General features: G+C 35.8%; 1 pseudogene; it reads right to left on the reverse strand.

Moving 5' to 3' along the window:
* The window catches only part of LOC112620771, a 51,242-nt pseudogene that overhangs the window by 20,155 nt on the left and 10,115 nt on the right, over positions 1-20,972 (reverse strand).

Here is a 20,972-nt window from a genome sequence, read left to right on the forward strand (position 1 = left end):
TTCTGAAACACCCATCTCCACACCCTGAAAATATTTGTATAGTTTTCCTCCTTTCCATTGTCTTCCTTGGTTTGCCTGGAGTAAGTCAGTTCTCTTAATTAGCAAACACTTCTTTGAACTTGCCTCTTTCTTAGAAGCAATCACTGTTCCTTTGACCTGCAAAATTTCAACTACTTGGGATTTACAGACATCTGCAATACTGATATGGTATTTCCTTCCTTCAAATATTTATTAAATATTCACTAGATGCCTTTGTCATAAAGACATGAGCTAAATTAAATATACATCTTTTTAATAATATGTAACTTTAGAGTTTTCAGGCATAAAAGTCTTGCTCCTCTGCTGTATTAAATCTTCTTGCAGGCATGGTCAGTTTGCTCTGTAATGCTTATACTAGGGAGGTCCCTCACTAGCTGCCAGGCTGTGAACCTTCGAATATTTAGCCTCTGGCCTGGGTCGGTGTGGTGGCTCACACCTGTAATCCCAGCACTGTGGGAGGCCAAGGCAGGCAGCTCACTTGAGGTCAGAAGTTTGAGACCAGCCTGGCCAACATGGTGGAACCCTGTCTCTACTAAAAATACAAAAATTAGCCGGGTGTGGTGGTGCATGCCTGTAATCCCAGCTACTCGGGAGGCTGAGGCATGAGAATTAATTGAACCCAGGAGGTGGAGGTTGCAGTTAGCCAAGATCACACCACTGTACTCCAGCTTGGGCAACACAACGAGAATCCATCCCAACAAAGCAGCCTCTGGCTCAGTAACTAGCTTTCCCCGCTATGATCTTTTAGGTATGTAGGCAATTTTTGATTGCATACTTTTAAAATACACAAGAAAAAGTTATAGAATACCACTGTGTCAAGCACTGGGCAAGTACCATAGAAGATTTAAAAACAATAGGAATGCAATGGTAATTAGTATTTATTAAACATTCTCTACTTATATACTTTCATAGCCGATTATATTATTAATAGGTATTCTTTTGAAGTCACACCTTAAGAATGGAAGAGGAAGGAAATAGTTCATAATAGAGCCTGAAGTGTTGTATTCTCAAAACCCAGAGGATGACCTTCTCGTGCATTTGCTCTCCCCCACTAAGTGAGGCCTGGCAACCCCAACTGTTCAATCAACCCTATCATGTAGTGCCTACCAAAAACACCTGCTCCTTTGAAAATAAAGATGAATTACATGCCAATTTCTTTGATTTCAAAATTCACTCTCATCTCTATTGTATTTCTTGAGATAGCAGTTTGACTCTCTTAAATTTTCCCCCTCCCTTCTTACTTGTGAGAATGACCTTCTTGTTATTCCATGATTTCCAATTATTATCCATATTTATGTTAGTACCTTTCTTTACACAGCTAAAGAAATTCTTATGTTTTGGGAAAGTGGGTAGAGGTATGAAAATGAATAGGTATCAACTTAAGACAGACATCTATAACTGGATGTTAAAAAGAGTATGTGGTAAAGGCATAGAGAAGCAAGAGAGATAAGTGGGAAATGGGGAGTGAGGTAGGGAAAGGAAGAAATGTATCTCAACATGAAAACACTGAGGATCATTTTGATGCCCTTTCTGTTCCTTACCTACTAACATCTCTAGTCCCATTACACTTTTTCTTCATGACTTCCTCTCTGCTGCTGCTTTTCTAATTCATTAGTAAGAGATCCTCTTTACCAGCCCTGGTCCTCTAATTAGGATGGCTTCAATGTCCTGCTCCCATAGGCTCTCCTCTTCTTTTTTCAGCAAGTGTGCAAGACACAATTTAGGGATTTTTTTTCTCACCTGGTAGGAAGACTGGTTTTGTTCGCTATGTTCTAGTACATAAAATGTGCCCTACTCACCAGCTACCAGGCTGTGTACCTTTTAACATTCAAATTCTACCTTTTGACTCAAAAACTAGCCTTCCCTTACATAGTTTTCTCAAGTTTTTCACATTAAGAAAGAAGAGCCTCTTCTATTTAACTTTCCATAGTTATTTCAGTATTAAACCTCAACACAAAGTGTAATAAACTAAAGAGACTAATTTTCCTATGTATCCCTGGACACACAAATTATTTTGTAACTTTTGCGCATGACTTCAAAACCTTGGAGAAAGGATCATCTACATGTAGTACTTACTTCATTGCTAGACTGAAGATATAAACTTAAATTAGCTACATTTACAGAAGGCATAAAAGTAAATCTGTCCAACTCTTATTTAGTGAAAGAAAATCTTATGCTATTTCCATCATTGCTTGCATTTACCTTATCAACATATTTCTTAGAATTGTAAAACCACAATGTTTACCATTTTCAACTGTAAGAAAAAAACAGACCGCAAATATTGTATTTCCACTATGCCTAGTGTTTTCAAAAAATATTTCACAGAAACTTGGGAGGTAAAAACAAGGAGGGGAAATGCAAAACAGCTTAGATGAATTTTTTCAAGATTTAACACTAACAGTACTCAATGTAAGGGCATGACAGAGAAGTGTACTGTATTATTGCCTTATTGTAGTTTAATCCTCAGAAAAAGATATGTAAACCTAACAAATGAGCTCTCTGGAAACAACTTTGAAATTTTGAAAAGGGAAACCATGTATTTTCTCATTATTGGTAAAAAATATATTTATTCTATAATACATTTTAAAAATTCAGTGGTGTAAGTGAAGGGAGAATCACTTTAGAAAAAATCTTAAGGTAACCAAAATGAAAAACAGAGCCAAGAACTTTAAGGTTCTTTACTTTTATTTTTAAAGAATCTATCACAAATAGGAATATTACTTGGGAATAGAGGGGTAAACTACAAAAGAGAGATGCAAATCAATTTCTCCGGTGCCTATTTTTAAGGGGTATATAAGTTCTAAAGCCTCAGCTCAGCAACTGAAAGTTGCCTGGGCATGACAGAGAGAGCTGGGAACAAGGTACAGGGGTCATTGTTGGGAAAATTGCCAATAAGGACAGTAACTTGAAACAATACCCTAAAAATTAAAGAACTGTTCAAAATAAACCAGGGGTAGTGGTGTGTGCCTATAGTGACATGATATGGGAGGAGCATGACGTGAGAGGATCACTTTGAGCTCAGGAGTTTAAGGCCAGTTGGGCAACATAGCAAGACTTTGTCTCTTGGAAAAAAACAACAAAGCTCAAAAATAATAGCAACAAACATAAAACAATCATGTCTACATTTTGGTTTCAGCTTACTATAATATAGAAGATTAAATATCAGATTAAACCAATACAATAAACCTATTGCCAAGAGGAAGGACTTCTGAGGTTTGGTGTTATAACTAAGATTTTATTGGTATTTAAAACTCCTTACTTAACCCTTAATAATTTAAGAGAGCAGGTTAAAAAACAAAAAAACTCCTTACAAAACTAGTAAAGAGGATCTCTTACTAATGAAATTTTTTTACTCTAAATATGCGATGTCAAAAAGGGCAACTTTTGCACTGAGGAAAGGAGACTGTAAATGTTTTAACTTGGCTTATACATTTCTAAAATAATTCTTGAGGGTCCATGACCCATCTGACATTCTGATAAAAGTGACTAGCCTTCTCTACAAAATGTCTGATTCCAGGAGGTTCACTAGATTCCCTGGGAGCAAACTTTACCTGGGGCCCCAGGTAAAGAACCCCTGAATTTTAGGTATGTTTTCAAATACGAAAACAGAACTAGACGTAATGATGAGGCAGGGATGCCAGCCAGGGTGGGGCAAGTTGAGTATCTCTTATTTGAAATGCTTGGGACAAGAAGTGTTTTGAATTTTTTTGGAATTCTGGAATATCTGTGTTATACTTACTGGTTGAGCATCCTTAATCCAAAAATCCAAAATTCAAAATGCTCCAGTGAGCGTTTCCTTTGAGTGGCATGTCAGTGCTCAAAACGTTTTAGATTTTCCAGCAATTCACATTTTGAATTTTCTCTTTAAGAATGTTCAACCTAGGCCGGGCGAAGTGGCTCACGCCTGTAATCCCAGCACTTTGGGAGGCTGAGGCAGGCAGATCACAAGGTCAGAGAGTTTGAGACCAGCCTTGCCAATATGGTGAAACCCTGTCTCTACTAAAAATACAAAAATTAGCCAGGCATGGTGGTGTGCACCTGTAGTCCCAGCTACTCAGGAGGCTGAGGCAGAATTGCTTGAACTCGGGAGGCGGAGGTTGCAGTGAACCGAGATCGCACCACTGCACTCTAGCCTGGGCAACACAGCAAGACTCCATCTTAAAAAAAAAAAAAAAAAAAAAAGAATGTTCAACCTATACTATAACTTCAGGACTTAACACATACTTGCCTGACTTAGTAGGATACAGGTTTGAAAAATATGAATGTACTTAAGAGGAAAATGAGACTACAAGAACCTGAAATCAGTATTATCCTTGAAATCTAGACTATATCAATACCGTATGCATATTATACTACTTACTATAAATACAAATTTTTAATTACTGTTTTGAGATCTTATAGAAAGTCATTCACTGAAGAAAACCTTACCTTCAGCAACACACCAAGGATACTGCCTTCCTCTGACCCTTTTGCCATTAACTTCAATGGTAGTATTACTACCCACCACAGCAAGAGGTCCTATAAAACAAAGTATTCTTATTCAAATACATCTCTGTAGTCCTCACAAATTCAAGAATAAAAAAAGTTACATTACTCAACAGATTGCCCCCCCAAAAATTACTTTTGATAGTTTCTGCATTCGTTTTTATAGGCCATTTAACAAATATTTAGTAAATTGACATCACATGGTATTACCACCAAGGTAAACAATAAATAAAATTAAATTTTCTCTTTAAAGTTCAGAATATTCAAGCATATACTGGTCAAATTATTTCCAAAAATCACTACAGAAAGTTGTCCCGTACTTAGGGGAAAAAAGGTAAAAAATATATTGGCATTTGGGGAAAAAAAGGGAGGCTAATGACTAGCCTGCCTACTTGATCATAAACCAACTTTAACAGTACCTAAAGCAGGGAATAGTATATTTGCTAAGCTCTAACTTTGGCTATTTTATACAACTGCAGAAATTCTTCACTGGTGAGGTATAAGCATTTCATTATTCCAAGGTATTTGCCTACATAAGGCCATTATTCAGTATATCATTTTTAGGGCCAAAGTACTTAGAAAACCATGATAAATTAAAATACAGAAAATTATGTTGATGTGAATTTTTGGTTGGTTTTTATTATTTTTAATTGAAACATAATTGTACATATTTGTGGGGTACAGTATGGTATTCTGACACCTGTATACAAATATGTAATGATCAAAATAGGGTAATTAGTACATTTATCAACTCACACTTACTTTTCTGTATTGGGAACATTCATAATCCTCTCTTCTAGCTATCTGAAAATAAGACTAAATTACTGCTAACTACAGCCAACCTACAGTGCTACAGAACGGTAGAACTTATTCCTCCTATCTAGCTGTAATTTTGGTTGGCTTTTAAAAAGACAAAAGAAATACATTTTTGTCTAGCAGTTAAAACATAACAGAAAGAATTCTCTCCTTTCTCATCACTTGTTTTTTAAGAGGGAAAAAAATTACATAATATGAAAGCCAGTTAATTAAAAACAATTTGAAATAAGGATTGTGTTATTCACCTCAGTAGTTTATACAATTCCTTATTATATATACTAGCTAATCTTCAAAGTTAACTATAAAATTGGATTCAACATTAAATATCCCTAGGCATTTTGTAAGCCAACTATTTAAAACACTGATAATTTTTATCTTTCCTGTGGACATTGCAGTATGTTTCTAAGGCCTCGGATTACTTTAGTGTATGTACAGGGATGAACCTACCTTTATCTTTTTAACAAGTTTATTTTCTTCTTCATCATCTGTTTCTGAAAATTCATATATTTTAATTTTATGTTCTTGGATTTCTTTCATTATCTAAAATTGAAGAAGTAGTCAGCAAAAGAGCACCGTAGATAATTAGTACATTCATCTTATGTTAATTACATGCTTCTTAGATTCTTATATGGCTCCTTGTTTCCAGATCCTTTACTGTTTTTTAATGATGCAAAGTTGTAATCCAAAATTAAAGTACTATCATTGGTTAGCTATCATACCAAAAGAGTTCCAAAAAAGATGTAAAACTCCAGAAAGGGATTTCTCTGATTGATTTCCACAATTATGACTTTAGGTCATTTCTTTACAGTGACTGAGATTCTTCCTTATATATAAATCCCCAAGTATCTTACTTAGTTGGATAAATAGCGCTAAACTCACCTAAAATTTTTAGTAGAATCTGGCAAAAGTAAAGTAAAACTAAGTACAGCACTGCTCCCTGCACATTCACCAGAAAAATCCTTGCATGTACATGTGCATACACACAAACTGAGGAGCAACAGGCATAAGATTAGGGAAGGACACAGGGAGAAAACACACCCTAGAAATCAAGAATTAATAAGGAGAATGCAGAAAACTAAAGAAGACAACTTATTAATAACATCAGGAATGACCTAGTTCAAATTAATTTATCCTGTCCAAAATTACTCCAAATTCTAAACAGAATATAGACATCCAAATAATTTTCAACTACCTATCCTTCTTTGAGGCCATAACCAACCAATGGCTAATATACCTAAAACTAGCTTCCCTGCCTATACTTATATTTTGGTGCCATTTTCATGGCAAAGCTTCCCAGCAGCTATAAAAGGACCCTGAACAAATTGTGTTACATGGTTACTATATGAGATAGAAGTAAACAGAAGTAAAATTCTCACTGAAAAAAAATAGGACCACAAATCTTCTACAATTAGGGTATGTACCTACATATATATTTTTTTTTAAAAAAAGAATAAACGAGGCAACAAATACATGATGAAGAGAAAAATGAATAATGGTAGCTAGCTCTAAAAGCAGTGGTTTTAGTCAGAGGTTGTATATTAAAATGACTTGAGTACAACCACCAGAATGTGACCAATTTAAAAGAAGAGGTCACTTCATATTCATCTTTTTTACCTTTAAGTTATCAGTAAAAATCCAAATAGAAATACATAACAAAAGAAGAGAAATGTATTATACGATAGTAGTTGAAACTTAGAAATAGCACATTACAAAATAAAAATGGGAATGGGTCAATGTAAAACAGAAAAATACTAGATACAGTAAAAACAATGTACTAAAACATTCTGAAAATTTGTATGAATTTAGCATAACTTCAAAGCAAATTTTAACAGGCTTTTTATAATGGGTTTAATGAATGAATTCTAAAATTCATATTGAAAAAGGTGAAAAACAAAATATTTTGTTACAACAGGACTATATGGATAATAGACATAATTACCATCTATTATTAAATATTATACAAAGTGCTGTGGTTTAAACAATATACTACTGGCCAAAAATAAAGACTACTGGAATAGAGAAAGGTTCCAGAATTGACCCTACATTTCATAAAATGTAATATACAATAAACCAAACACAATTAAGTTAGAAATATGTGTGACTGTATAACTCAATATTATTCAGACAACTAGACATGAGTCTAGAAAAACAGTTCAGTGGTCTTCTAGCTAGCTCAGACACACAGCATGAGACTCTTAATCTTAGGGTCATGGGTTTGAACAATAACTTAAACTATAAATATCCCATAAAGTACACTGAAAACAAAATGAGCATATAAGCAGCAAAAGAGAAAATAGAAAAAATATTGTGAAAATGAGAGAGAACTAAATACCCAGAATAAAAAGAACCCATATCAATAAATACGGGCAATACCAAGTACTACTGGTCAAAAAGACACAGGATTTGAACAGGTGTTTACAAAAAGGGGGGACAAAAACTTTGTTTTTAAAATGTTCAGCCTTTCTGGAAAAGATAAAGAAATCATTAGGTACCACTTCATTCCAAAAAAGTTTTCAAAATAAAAATAACAAACAATGCTGGCAAAGCCACAGTGAAACAGATGTATGCTTTATAAAAAGAATTTGTTTTATTGGGAAAGCACCATGACAAAATGGGGAGTGGGGAAGATAAAGACCCATAAAAACAAGCATAGCCTTTGAAAGAGTAATTCTCTTCCTGGGAATTCCTTCTAAGAAAATAATTCTAAAGAGTATGGAGAGAAATCATCTATGTGGGGGTGTTAAGAACACTTAAGGCCGGGCTCAGTGGCTGACGCCTGTAATCCCAGCACTTCGTAATCCCAGCCGAGGCGGGTGGTTCACGAGGTCAGGCGGGTGGTTCACGAGGTCAGGAGATCGAAACCATTCTGGCTAACATGGTGAAACCCCGTCTCTACTAAAAATACAAAAAATTAACCAGGCGTGCTGGCAGGCACCTGTAACCCCAGCTACTCAGCAGGCTGAGGCAGGAGAATGGCGTAAACCCAGGAGGCAGAGCTTGCAGTGAGCTGAGATCATGCCACTGCACTCCAACCTGGGCAACAGAGTGAGATTCCGTCTCAAAAAAAAAAGAACACTTAAAACAGCCATATTTAAAAACTGACAAAGGATGAGGATACTATGACAGTGGGTAAGAGCTTTGAGGGGGAAACTAAGGCAGAAGATTCAAGAGTTATTTTTAATACAGTATAAATGACAACACAGTAAAGCAGTAAGAGGAATGGATTGCAACACATTATACTAAAAATAGTAAAAACTGCAAATTGTGAGAATGGCATAAGAAATCTGAGTTAACACATCCTGCTCACCTGTTTTTCAAACTGTGGCATTCCTCTGGTGTGTGTTTGCTTTGGCAATAAGTGGGATGATACTCACTTTTTCATGCAAATGCTTCATAAACTCAAGATCCAATGGTTTAAGTCTGAAAAGCACAATATTTGATATGACTGAATTGATCAGTTTGGGAGAACAAGATTCTTCACATCCCCAATTAGATTTCAATTATCTTCAGTTAGTCAACTGACTCTCAAATCTTCATACACAGCCCATATCTCACTGTTAAGTTCCAGATTTGTGTTTACCCAGTGGATATGCTACCCAGGTGTTCCATGGGCTCCTTAAAATCAAAAGCTCATATGAACCTCATTTTCCCTCTTCTAAGCTTTCTATCTCAGTGAATGGCACTACAGTCTACCCAATTATGCAAGTGTGAAACCTAGGATTCCTCCCCTCCTCTAATCCTCTTCCCATATATATAGTATGTGTATAGATGTATGTATGTATGTATGTATGTATGTATATCTCCATTTCCATTACTTTAGGCCACCAAGACCTTTGGAATGAATAACTATAATACAAACCATCCATACTGAAGTCAGAGTGGTCTTTCTAAATCCAAATCGTATTGAGTTATGTCCTGACCAAAAATCTTATTAAAGACCAGATGCCTTAACTAGTATGGCCTATAAGGCTTGTGAAGACATAGATTCTCCAGCTGACCTCGTCTCTTAGCATTCCTGGCCTTTCCTTTGCCTCCTACTTCCAATGTGCCAGCTTTTAGAACTTCTTAAAATCCCTTGAAAGCACTGTACTTTGACATCTGGCCACAGGCTACCACCTTGGCTGGAACATCCTCCATTATCATTCTCCTTCTCCTTGGCCTGGCTAATTCCTATTCATCCTTCAGGACACTGGCTTATGGTCCAATTTCCACTGGGAATCCTTCTCTAACCTAAGACTAGGCATATTTCTTTTTTTCTTTTTTTTTTTTTTTTGAGACGGAGTCTGGCTCTGTCACCCAGGCTGGAGTGCAGTGGCCGGATCTCAGCTCACTGCAAGCTCCGCCTCCCGGGTTTACGCCATTCTTCTGCCTCAGCCTCCCGAGTAGCTGGGACTACAGGTGCCCGCCATGTCGCCTGGCTAGTTTCTTGTATTTTTTTTAGTAGAGACGGGGTTTCACTGTGTTAGCCAGGATGGTCTCGATCTCCTGACCTCGTGATCCGCCCATATTGGCCTCCCAAAGTGCTGGGATTACAGGCTTGAGCCACCACGCCTGGCCAGACTAGGCATATTTCTATGTGGTCACACACTTAATGTGTTGTACAGTAACTGCCTGCCTGCATACAGATGGTTCCTCACTAACTATGGTTCCACTTAACAATTTTTCAAATTTTTCATAGTGTGCAAGCAATATGCATTGAATAGAAACAATACAACCATTCTGTGTTTTACTTTCAGTATAGTATTCAATAAATTACTTGAGATATTCAAAACATTATTACAAAATAGGCTTTATGTTAGATGATTTTGCCCAACTGTAGGCTAAGCTATAATGTTTAGTAGGCAGGGTGTACCAAACATATCTTCAACTCACGATGGGTAAGCTGAGGAGCATCTCTATTTGTTTCTCCCATCTTCTCACTGAAATACCCTTTACAGTGAGGGCCTTATCTCATTCATTTGTATCCTCAGCACCTAGCATGGTACCTAACACTTGAGAAGGTACCCAAATATTTGCTGACAAAAAAAGTAAGCTGCTGTGATTTTCCTCATGTCCTTTAGTAATTCTAAATGAGAACCAAAGTCCTCAAATCTAGAATATACTGTGGACTAAAATTTAATGTTCACAAGAATAAATGAAGATACTAGAAATATTTCGCAAAGGACTACCATTCCAAAGTGGTATTCCTTAACTTTTATAAAAACATGAGAAAAATGAAATAAAGGTCTCATTCTGTTATTGATTTTATTGGCTAATAATGATAATTGAATTGACTGACATTTTAAAACGAAGAAAGAGAACCATGTATGTTAACATTGGAGGGATTAGAGCCCTAAGACTAAAAAGATAGTCCAGTCCTTTTTACTAACAAAGATTACTATATATAGTTCACTATGGTGGTCAGGCTGACAGGCAGAAAGACAGCGACAGTGAGGGGGAGAAAGCAAACATGGAGAATTAAGTTAGTTGCCTCCTATTCTAATTCTCCTTATCTGAAATCCCTTGCAATTTGACACTGGCATTCAGAGCACAATGAAAAAGTGTGTGTGGACGGAATAACACTGTTTATATTATCTGTAAACTGTGTTCTTGCCTCACTAGTGTTAACTAAAAGAATCTATCCATTTCTATTTATTTATTTTTTTGACAGGGTCTTGCTCTGTCACCCAGGCTGGAGCGTAGTGGTTTAGTCATAGCTCACCACAGCCTCCAATTCTTCCACTTCGACTCCTGAATAGCTAGGACTAGAGGAGTGCACCCCTGTGCCCAACTGATTTTTTTTTTTTTTTGAGTTTCACACTTATTGCCCAGTCTAGTACAGTGGTGCAATCTTGGCTCACTGCAACCTCCACCTCCTGAGTTCAAGCGATTCTCCTGCCTCAGCCTCCCAAGCAGCTGGGCTTACAGGCATCCACTACCACACCCGGCTAATTTTTCTATTTTTAGTAGAAACGAGGTTTCAGCATGTTGGCCAGGCTGGTCTTGAACTCCTGACTCAGGTGATCCACCTGCCTCAGCCTCCCAAAATGCTAGGATTACAGGCGTGAGCCACTGCATCCAGCCCCAACTAATTTTTTTATTTTTTGTAGAGACAGGATCTCACTATGTTGCCTAGTCTGTGGCCTCAAGCAATCCTCCTGCCTTGGTCCCCAAAGTGCTGGGATTACAGGAGTAAGCTGCTGCATCTGGCCTGAACCTATCCATCTTTGAAAAAAAATTTAAGTTTGCTTCTTTTCATTAAACATTATATAAAACACAAAATATAAATGCCATGAAATATTCAATCTCAGATTTCTAAATTGTTAAGATTTTTCAATTTATACTCATAACAAATTTAAATTGTCACTGCTTTATGAAGCTATTATGTCAGATACAAGCCTGCTTATTAATCCAGAGACAAAAAAGCAGAGTTCAGTTAACCTAAAATTTTAAAAAATCTTAAAGGCATTTGTATTAAAATCCAAATAACAAGATTTTATATTTAAACGCAAAACAATACTTGCTGAATATTTATTATAATATCCCAACTTTTAAAGAGAAAGATATTTAAAAATAAACATGACAAGGAAATTAGAGAAGTCAACTTCTTAAATATAACCAAAGGGTCAAAAAAATATTTCAGTCAGTCTAAAAATTAAACTTTAGGAAAAAAGGTAAACCTTGTAGACGTCTCATTAAATTTCAGAAGCCTACAAAACGTCAGCAACAGAAAATATTTAGTTCACATGTATATTGCATTCTGATTGAATTCTTTTCCTCTGTCCATTTAGATTTATATTGGCTAGTCTGTTCATCAACAAATTTAGTTTTTAAATCTTGTTTTTAAGCAACAGAAAATCCTTTATCATTTCTAGAAGATAAACCCACAGTAGAGAGAAAAGACTATTTAACCTCAAAGTCTACAGCATAATAAACAACTGCAGGGAAAAATGACAATTTTTTTTATGTATGTATGTATGTATGTATGTATTTCTAAGGGAAAAAATCCTTCTGTATAAAACTCACTGGATGACACCAATTTTTCTAAAAGTGGGAATCAATACTAGAAGGATAAAACACCATTTTAAAATTCATGTTCCAAGTCAGTTTTTTACTTTAATAACAGTTACAAAATAGTGAACAACGCATATGAAGTGATAATAGCTGAAATCATAAATTAGCCATGCATGCAGTTCATACTTGATAGAAGGAGGTAGGAGGCACTGAAAGTACACTGTTGGCCCAATTTCTAATTACTCTAAAAACAAAGCCCTCTAAAAAGGGAACCTAGGGACTGCCCAGACAAGATGGAAAGGCTCTGATTCATTTATTAGACTGCATGGAATTTCAGTCTGTAGTGAGCAGGGTATCTAGAACTCCATACATAAAATTCTGTGTCTTTTTTTTTTTTTTTTTTTTTTTGAGATGGAGTTTCACTCTTGTTGCCCAGGCTGGAGTGCAATGGTGTGATTTCGGCTCACTGCAACCTCCGCCTCCCGGGTTCAAGGGATTGTCCTGAGTCAGTCTCCCTAGTAGCTGGGATTACAGGCATACACCACCACGGCCAGCTAATTTTGTATTTTTAGTAGACATGGGGTCACTCCATGTTGGTCTGGCTGGTCTTGAACTCTCCACCTCAGGTGATCCGTCCGCCTCAGTCTCTCAAAGTGCTGGGATTACAGGCGTGAGCCACCGCGCCAGGCCTCATATTGTTTCACTTAATCCACAATATCGTGTACCAATGGGCAAAACTTTACTCCATTTCTAAAAATAGTTAAACTGAGAAATTATTCAAAGGTACATTTTTATATATAAGATATAGCAATTTTAAACATCTTACCCCTTGTGACAAGAAATGGCACAGAGCCATTACATGTCATTTGAATATAAAAATTTTTTCTTTTGAAAAAGCTCTCATTTCCCATGCAATTTTAAGAAATAAAATTTTACCCAAGGGGATGGGAGGAATGTGATTTCATGAGAATTACTAAACTTGGAGAGAATCCAGAAGATCTAAAAAAATAAAATCGGTTATAAGCTGACAAATTTTATTGACTTAACTGCAGGTTAAGATTTCACTCAGCTGGCTTTCAGGAAAAGGCCCTGACAAGTTAAACAAGAATGATTTAAAAATGTAAATTCAAGAAGCTACACGAATACTCATAAAAGGTTATACAGTATGTTGTATTTTTGAGATTACTTTTTTTGAGCCTTTTAAGTCAAAGAGTCAGTTTACTGATTTAAATAGGTAAACTGAGAACACTGTAAAATGATAGACTGGATTAAGAAAATGTGGCACATATACACCATGAAATACTACGCAGCCATAAAAAAGGATGAGCTCATGTCCTTTGTAGGGAAATGGATAAAGCTGGAAACCATCATTCTGAGCAAACTATCGCAAGGATAGAAAACCAGACACTGCATGTTCTCACTCATAGGTGGGAACTGAACAATGAGAACACTTGGACACAGGGTGGGGAACATCACACATCGGGGCCTGTTGTGGGGTGGAGGGATAGGGGAGGGATAGCATTAGGAGAAATACCTAATATAAATGACCATTTAATGGGTGCAGCAAACAAACATGGCACATGTATACATATGTAATAAACTGCATATTGTGAACATGTACCCTAGAACTTAAAGTATAATAATAATAATAACTGAAATTACCTCAACAAAAGGCAATGCCAAGTAGTTACAAACATGTACTACCCAATCCTGCCTGAAGGTGGGAGTCTTCAGTTATGTAATGGCCTAGGGCACAGTGAAAAAAAAGAGTATTAGACTTAAAAGAAGAAACATTTTACCCCACTCCAATCTGACAGTGCAAAAATGTAAGTATATAATTAAAGCTCCCTTCTCCATCTACAGTGATAATGGGCACTGACCCATCTATTAAAAAAAAAGAGAGAGAGTGAGAAGCCAAAAATAGAAGAGAAAGGTATACCTGAAGGAATTGGTTTACTCTACCGTAATGTGTTAGATAACTTAATGCTATTTATTTAGCCTGATGCTACTACAGTTCTTTTGGTGGAGAGATGGTGGAGTTACAATCATCAGGTAGCTGAATTGTATATGCTGAGTTACTTACCCAAAGGAAAATATTGAGGAAGAATAATTGGAAAAATCTGCAGTTGTCAATGACACATATATATACTCAAAATGAAAGGGGAAGTACAAAGAACAAAAAAATGGGAGTACAGGCTAACTATAACAAACAGAACAATCAGATCAGATTAATGTCTAGATACTCACATCTTATGTTCTAACAAACAAAAGGTTAGTACTAACAATATGATACCTAAATGACATGTCTATGACAGCTATGATGAAACAAAAGTCAAACAGATTTCTTGTAGAAAGAAATGGCACAAGAAAACATTGGCACACAAGTGCTTTTCATAACCATCTCTTATGAGACTTATAATAAATAGCATCTTTGGAATTATTTGGAATATATCTAACTGGTATGGCTGCTTCTCTTTATTTGGTAGTTCAATTAGTAGCAGAGTGGTCAACATGAAGGCTAAATTTGCCACACTGAGACCTCAAACCATGGTGGCAGCACTGTTTACTTCCATGAAGCAGGGAAAATCCCTATGAATGAAGAACTAAGGAGTAAAATCACTGTTAGCTTCCACAGGACTTAAAAAGGCTTTTCAACTAAGACATGTCTACATGAAATTTGGTACTTAATAATGGGTATAGTTATATGTACTTCACAAACTTAAAGATTACTAAAATATGCACATAAAAGTAACAGTAAGCAACAACAACAAAAAAGGAACCAGAAGTATCAGGGTACTGACTCATGTTCTGAAGGAGCAATGAAGTATGAACAACACTGCACCCTGTTATCAGGCATCTGACCTCTGTTCACTAGCGATCCCGCATTTAGGTAGTCCTCAAATTTACTATCAATGTAATCAATAACAGGCTGCCAGCTATAGAATGCAAATAAACAAAACAATTAAGTTGCAATTCTACACATGAATTAACTGATGACTGTTAAAGAATAATAATCAATATTTTCAAATACGCAAAATGAATTTACCAGTGGAAGATAGGTCAAGTTATTCTATATAAAGATTCAAAAATATAAATTATGTTGAATAAACCTTTATTCTTTATTTCAAAACTTTCCAAATGAAAGAAAATATTTATTGTCAAAACAGCTAAATTATTAGCATATTATTTACACTAATAAGTGTATTAATAATGCACTTCATAATATGAAAACAATTATATTCAGTTTTAAATTTCAAATGAGAGATCACTTTAAATGATACAAAAACTTCATGATGAACTTAGGAGTTTTAAGAGTTGACAGAAAAATACCTCAAAAACAATGTGAATTCAAACAAAAACAAAAGTATTATTTATAAAATACTAAGATAATTACTTCAGACTAAAATTTCGTAGATGCTTTCTTCACTTAGGACTTATGGAAAAACTGAAGGTCTAAATATCAGGTTTAAATGAGGATTGAGATAGAATTTATACAAATGGATAAAATTAAAGCGAACAGTTTTAAATTTCTTACAATAATGAGAATTCTATCTAGCTACGTTATTTTAGAATATGTCTGAAAAACAATTTTATGATAGGTATTATCTCCATTTTACAGCAAAGTAACTGGGTTCAAAGAAGTTAAACTTCTTCGTTTAACTTTGAACTTGAAGTTAAACTTCGTCAAATAAGTGGCAAAGTTGGTATACAAACCCAAGTCATGTTACTTTTAAGTCTGGTGACCTTTGCCAAGATGAGAAGTTTTAAAATGTTAAGAAGAGAAAGTTTAACCACCCCAGTACCCCAAATGTACTGGAAAGTTGTGAGGACAAACCCTTCTTACCAATTACTATTATCCACTGCATCTCCAAATCCAGGGGTGTCAACTATTGTGAGCAGCAACTGAACACCACCTTCTTTGATTAAAACTTTGGATTGTTCCACCTGTAAGAGTAATTGGTACAGATGTCAATATCATATATTACACTAGTGATTTCCTACCAGGGGTGATGGTAGGGACATTCGAGTTTATCAAAACCAACTGGGAAACCGTTAGCAAATTAAATCAACCTACTCCCACATTTTCTTTAGAATCAATGATTGTGGGCATTGGGAATCCAGATTATTTGAAAGAAAAGTGTATATATAAATAGTTTGCCAATCTCTTGGCAAATTGATCACAGGGTTTATGACTCATACTTGGTATAAAGAAAGACAGAGGAACTGATAAAATACTGATCACCACTAAAGACATGTAATACTTATATAACTTAAATGTGCATCTAATAATACAAATAAGCAGTTTGAGTGATTCAGTAATTCACAGAGGTCAAATGTAATTAATCAGACAAGAACATTTAATCTACTGTTTATAGTAAATGTCTTCCTGGACTATTCTCTATCAAGTTTGGCCCAAACCACTCACTCAAATGAACTTACTATCATTCCTAAATCTTTCTCAGCATGGATGTAATTACCCTTACATTTATGTTATGGCTAGAATCCAGTCCTCTTCTTAAATGTGATACTCCACATTCTGGACAATGTAATCAGCAAAAGTCCAGACAGTTTAAAAAAAAAAAAAAGTGTATTCTGGTAGGGTGAGATCTTACTGACTGATTATTGGACTTAGGTGGTAACAACAGTTCCTAGAACGATTTAAGATATTCCGTAACCTCAAGCTCTGTATCAGAAGACGTATTATCATTCATCCTGGGCATATGCTGCTGTTAAATGCAAAGTATCAGTTTTCAGGAGCCCAAGATAAAGGAAACACCGATTCAAATAAAAAGGGAATAATTCCCCCAGAAGATAGGCTTTCTCCTGATACACATTTATATCAAGTCCTTATTAAGGCTAGAGGCTCCAAGTATGCTGATAAGCTAATTTACAAGACAAAAAGTTTGGGACACTTTTAGAGACAGCCTATTTCATTTTGGCATGTTTTATAGATCTACCTGATGCATGATGTTTTACAGATGCTACCTGATAACATGCGGAGACTAAGCTTGCTGAGCAAGAAAAGTCTGTAGCCACACTATCCAATAACACTTTCTGAGATGATGGAATTGCTGTGTATCCACACTGTCCAATATGGTAGCCACTTGTCCATGTGGCTACTTACTCCTTGAAATCTGACTAGTGCAAATAAGGAGCTGATATTTAATTTTATTTAATTTGAATTAACTTAAATAGCCACATGTGGCTAGTGACCACTGAATACACAGCAGAGGCCTGTAGCAATCAAGAGCTTTCTGTTAAAAGAATTTTATTATCAAGAATAAAACTTATTAAAACTGAAATAAATTGCCTGAGATGTGGACATGCATGACTTATCTTTTAGAGAAATGAGATGCCAAGTCTTATCTTTTAGATTAATATTCTTCGAACTGCTTTGATCCTGATACAAACTATCAGTGAAAATTTTGCAGATCCAAAAGATATTTACCCATCAAATATATACTTTGGCAATCTGAATATTAAGTATTAATATGTATTATCATTTATCTGTAGATTAAGAGTAAACGTCAATAAATAAGAGTTGTAATATTTTCTGATCATCCTCAGTATCAGTGATGGATGTACATCATTTAGGAGATCACTGTTACATACCACATAACTCAGATAACATGTCTATTATCAGGTTACCCTAATAACATGAGGAAGACAAAATAACTCAGAGATAACTCAGAGAAAACAATCAGATTCATCAGTGTGAAATCATGAGAACCAAAGGAAAATTTTTTTTTTTTTTTTTTTAGTCTCACTCTGTTGCCCAGGCTGGAGAGCATGGTAGATCATAGCTTACTGCAGCCTCAAATTCCTGGGTTCAAGCAATCTTTCCATTTCAGCCTCCCAAAGCGCGGGGCCAAAAAAACATTTTTAATGATATCATCTCATCTGGTTTAGGAAGTTTACATTTTCTTTATCTGGTCATCTTCTAGTCAAAGGACAACCCAGTCAAATCTAACATCTCAATATCTTGAATTCACCTCCATCTCCTTTATAAAGACAGATCATTTATTCATGGTAACTGTGGCTGAAGCAGAAATATCCAAAGTAATTATACCACTCCTTTACCTACTTACTCTTTTAAATAACATAGTACTATATACTAGAAAGTAATACAACAATATAGTTAATCTACATGAATCATCTCCCAATTTTACTTCAAACTATTTCTGGTTCCTTTATTAGCAAATGAAGCCCATTCTACCTTCAGTAACATGCTGTATACCAACTACACATTTTAACCTAACAGCTTAAATTTTAAGATATTTCCTTGTTTAAAAAAAAAAATCAGTTCAACAACTTAATTACTTAAGACAAATGAAGATTTGTGTTTTACACACTTTAAGGAATGTTTATAAAGCTTCTTTTCTTCTCTGGCCTAAGAAATTCTGTGTATCCATACATGGTCAAATACAAAGAAGTCAGCCACACATGGAAGAGATCCAGAAAACATAACTGTAAACTAGCGCCATTTACAGGATCCAACTGTATCCTATCATCGGCTTCTACAAATATCCTCATGGGATCCATGGAAAACAAATTAGTTCAAGTCCAAGAATTTCAAACTTTTCTTAACAAATCTATTCCAAATGGCCACTTTCCCATGCATTTTCCGTAAGCAGGTCATATCAACACATTTTATGGCATCACTCAGGGTTCTCTAAGATTAGTTTCATAATTTAATACCAAAAGAATGAATCAAGAACATTTTCAACTGTTTTTCCCTGAAAAATAAATAAAACTAAAGCTATCGTCTATGTATCATCTAGGTATAATTAATCTACTGAGACTTCTTTTGGCATCTGAGATTCCAGAAATCCAAGGTACTCATTTTCTAATACTGAGTGTATACAGCATACAAGAGTATTAGTATACTGAGTTTTCAGTTTTACAGTCTGAGGAAAAAAAGTCAAACAGTGTTGATTATACAGCTTCATATACACTAAACTTTTCTAACTTAATGTTTATATGCCATTTATTAAGGTAAATAAAAAAGTTATTTAATTAAGAACATAACATTTTGAAGAGAGGGTTAACATTTTCTGTCAAGAGCTTGCCTCTACCTACACTTGCCCAGGAGGTAGCATTACAGCCGACACTCTGAAGAGACTGGAATGGCCTGAGATACTCCACTTAGCTCAAACACAAAAACTATCTATTTCCCTTATTTATTGGCTCAAAAGACAAATATCATCTGAAATGTTTCATCGTGTTCCACAAAAAAATGAAAGAGGAAGTGACCAATAGCAGAACAGTTATGCCTAAAGAATACTTCCTTCTCATCAAGACCCAGAACTACGTTACTGAGAAGAAAGTGATCCCAAAACTCTTAATTTGGCCTTCTATTCTGAACATCTCCACCCCTCATATCCCTGTCTCCTTACACTTAACCTCAAATTCCTTGCCCCTCTCATTTTCCATTAGCAACCTCCTTCCCAAAACCTTTATAACTTTCCCTTTTCAACTTAAATCCCATTCTGGATTAACCCATCTTTCTATTCTTATACCATAAAATTCATGACCTTCAACCTCAACAAGAATTTCTCTAATATTCCTCTTATGTGCTCCCTAGTCTCATGCCTCTCCCATTTCCCAGTAGGCTCTTCCCAAGCCTGTGCCTGTCACAGTGCTCAGTACAGTACCTCACATCACCACTTAAAAATGAGACCATTCCCAGTCTGTCTGAATCAGCACTGTACCTTCTATAGTACAGTGTATGTGAAATATATCTTTTTCCTAAAGCTAATTTCTCAATCTATTCTAGGGAACTGAGTAATTTCCATTTTAGATTCATCTTGACAACCATTTACACTATTTCCCCTCTATCTTCAATCTCTCATTTCTTAGAGAATGACTCGCCATAGGATATAACCATTCTCAGATCTCTTTTTGAAATCATCAAACCACTCTCTGAGTCCTTTATACTCACTCCAAGGTATTCCTTCTCATCCCTTCCTTAATAGACATCACCCACCTTCACTGACTCACTTACCACTCACTTCTCAACCCACTGCCATCTTGCTACCACTTCATTAAAATTTACCTTGCCAAGGTCACCTCTACAGCACCTTACAAAAGCATCTTTTTCACTAAATCATAACTGTTTGTCCATATTTTTCTCACAATTGTGGGATCTTTGAGAACTTTGTGTCTATCATCATTGTAGCCCCAAAACTTAGTATAAGACAAGCATTCAAATATGTTACGTGAATGGCTCAAAAACTATCAAAACTCAACCAATTGTCAACAGGAGAGTTTCCTGATTGGGCTCCGTGAACATTTTTCAAGGAATCTATCAAGTATATTATCCTAGAGATGTATGTACTGTTTTCACCTTTTCTCACTTTCAAAACTTTTGCACCCACTTCATCTATAATAGTGATTTATAAAACTTCAGGGACCAGCTGGGCGCAGTGACTCACGCCTGTAATCCCAACACTTTGGGAGGCCAAGGTGGAAGGATCAGTTGAGGTCGGGAGTTCGAGACCAGCCTGGCCAATGTGGTGAAACTCCATCTCTACCAAATATACAAAAATTAGCCAGGTGTGGTAGCACACACCTGTAATCCCAGCTACTCGGGAGGCTAAGGCAGGAGAATTGCTTGAACCCAGGAGGTAGAGGCTGCC

The sequence above is a fragment of the Theropithecus gelada genome, chromosome 3, assembly GCF_003255815.1.
Source record: "Theropithecus gelada isolate Dixy chromosome 3, Tgel_1.0, whole genome shotgun sequence".
Lineage (NCBI taxonomy): Eukaryota > Metazoa > Chordata > Mammalia > Primates > Cercopithecidae > Theropithecus > Theropithecus gelada.